The sequence below is a fragment of the Homalodisca vitripennis genome, chromosome 1 (assembly GCF_021130785.1).
Source record: "Homalodisca vitripennis isolate AUS2020 chromosome 1, UT_GWSS_2.1, whole genome shotgun sequence".
NCBI classification, from domain to species: Eukaryota; Metazoa; Arthropoda; class Insecta; order Hemiptera; family Cicadellidae; genus Homalodisca; species Homalodisca vitripennis.
Genome location: NC_060207.1, coordinates 97449525 through 97452250, shown reverse-complemented (window position 1 = coordinate 97452250; position 2726 = coordinate 97449525).

Below are 2726 nucleotides of genomic sequence, written 5' to 3'. Positions count from 1 at the left end.
ATCAAGGTCAGCACAAGATGGTCGATACACTCCAAGGAGGAACAAGCTCTTCTTCTTGTTTATGTGTATTTTTACTGCTGTTATCTCACATACCATTTCTAAGCTGTACTCTTCAATCTCTAAATTTTCAGTTTTGTTGGCTATATTGTTATGCCTATAAATAACAACCCCTCCTTTGATATGTTCTTTCCTTCCATATGCACTGATAAGTGTGTAATCAGCCAACTTGGCATGGTTTATTACATTGCTTTTTAGTCCATGTTCTGTAAGAATTACAAAGTCCGGGTTAGTGCTATGCAAAAGGTGTTCCAGTCTTTCAATTTTGTTTGTCATCCTGACTATATTTTGGTGGAAGAAGTTAAGCTGATTTGTAAGTTTATTCTTGAATTTATTTGAACTTGTTGTTTTGTGTGTAGGTTAGACTGTTTGCTGGGTGGGCTGAGTTTACAAAATAATATCCTGATTTTAAATTTGCTTGTTTTTCTTGGGTAAAGGTCTAAAAAATTAATATTTTGATGTATTTGGCCATCCCTCCATTGTTTTGGTGGCGAATAGTTGTTTGGGAAATTAACCTGTGCTTGTGTTATTATGTAATAACTATTGTGCGCAGGGGTGAGTGGTGAAGAAAGTTGGTCAGATGGATTTATGTAGTAGTCTTGTGAGTTGGTCAGTTTTTGGTTTGGCTGGCTTCCCCACTCTTCTGTAAAGTCTGGTCGGTTTCAGTAGAGAGACCCTGTGTCACTGGAAGATCATTCAGTTTTTGTGACGAGGTTTGTTTGGATCCCCCACTCTTCTGTAAAATCTGGTCAGTTGTCGGAGGATGACTCTGAGTCATAAGAGAATCATTCAGATGAAGTAATGAAGTTTGGCAAGCTTCTTCACTTACCATGGCCGGCTTGTTAGCAGAGTCTACTGTCGCTTTGGAATCTTTCAATTTTTGAACTTGCAGTGAAACACTGATAAAGTTCCGAGGTGATTGAACTTGTTTTTGTGTAAGATTTTTATTTAGTTTTGGGGTTGATTTGGAACTAGAGTTTAAGGATTTGTGTAGCTTCATTTGGGTATGGGCTACCTTATAATCTAGTCTTGTTTTGTCTTGCCTCTTCTTGACGTCAGGTTCAAGAACTGTTGTAGATGGGCTGTTCATTTTATTTCTCAGTTCTATTATTGATTGTTCCATCAGGTCCTGCTTCTTTTTGATGCAAGCAATATCTAATAGAAGCGTAGGGTCAAAGTGTATGTTTTTGCTAAGCATAGGGTATGTGCCAGGCAAATCAAATGTGCCAGTTGTTTGTGTTTCCATATTATTGAAAGATTTTAAGTCATGGGTGTGGGAGGCCTCTGTTACCCTTTTTAATTTTAAAATGATTTTTTCCTGCTCATTTATTTTATTAGAGTAATTATTAAGTATTTCGGATTGTTTTAGGTCATATTCCTCAAAAATAGTTTGCTGTTCAATTTTATCTTTTTTACATTTTTCGAGTTGCTGTTCTAGGTCTTCTAGTTTGTTGAGGAGAGTTTCAATTTTATGAACATGTTTGGATTCCAATTCTGTGAGTTCCTCGATTTTTGCCTCTAAGCCTAGTGTTTTAATTTCAAGTACAGATATCTGGCTATTACAATTTTGGACGTTGTTCTTTAGTTCTATATTCTCCTGCAACAAAATAGTTCCAGCTTCAGCAGCCAATGTTAAAGACGTTTCCAAGTCTTGATCTCCTAACATCCATAACTTTTGTCTTTACTTCTTCTAACTTTGAGTCGATTTGGAAGGAGTTGAGTTTTTTAAATTTTTATTTTGGTCAGAACGTTTACCAAAAGTAGTGGGAAAAATGCTTGGATTTTTAGTTGGGCTTGGATCACTGTTTATTTTGTCTAGCTTTGGAGATTGGCTTCCCTTGCATTTGAGGCACTGCCATTCTGCAATTTCATGGGCAGTCCATTTTTTCAGGGTTTTCTCCAAAATATTTTGGCATCCAGCATGGTACCATCTTTTACATGAGCCTGTGCATTGTACTCCTGAAAACCTTACTCCTATGTCACAATTGCCACATGGATATTTTGAAGGCATGCTGAGTTCTAATAAATAGGGGAGTAAGGATTGTCAATAGATATGTTAGTCAATGAAAATTTTATTCATTGGAAATAACAGTGATCATGCCAAAATTGGACAACAGGAGTTTGTCTGATTCCTATTGTCAAAGTGTTAAAATGGAAAATACAGTTTTTTTAGCTGGGTTATTGTCTCATCAGGTGCACAATGTTTTTACTTCCAGACACATAGGTGGTGTCGCAGGTCCTTTGTGGGTTCCTTGTGTGAAGAGTTTGCACCCACTAAAACTTAACCACTATGCTAAAGCATGGTGGAACTGGGATCACCTATGGAATTGCTTCAGTCCACCAGGGCATTGGTATTCTTGCTTGGCTCTGTCCACCTATCTATCAGTCATTCCCTTGGGCTAACTCTGTCATGATAATCATGCCTTGATTGTACATACTTCTGTTTCTTGATGTCTCTTACAGACTTCACACTCTATTGCTCCATTCCTTCAAGCATGTTAGATATCATGTTGTCTCTTGTAAAGAATACCAAGTTCGAGGAAGCACTCTCTTCTCAGCTGGGCTTACCATTCACTCTCAAGAACTGTATGTTCTGCTGCATCTTCTTCCTCAGAGAGTATCTTCTTCGGTAATTGAGATCATTTAAGTATTCTAACTGTGCTTCGGAC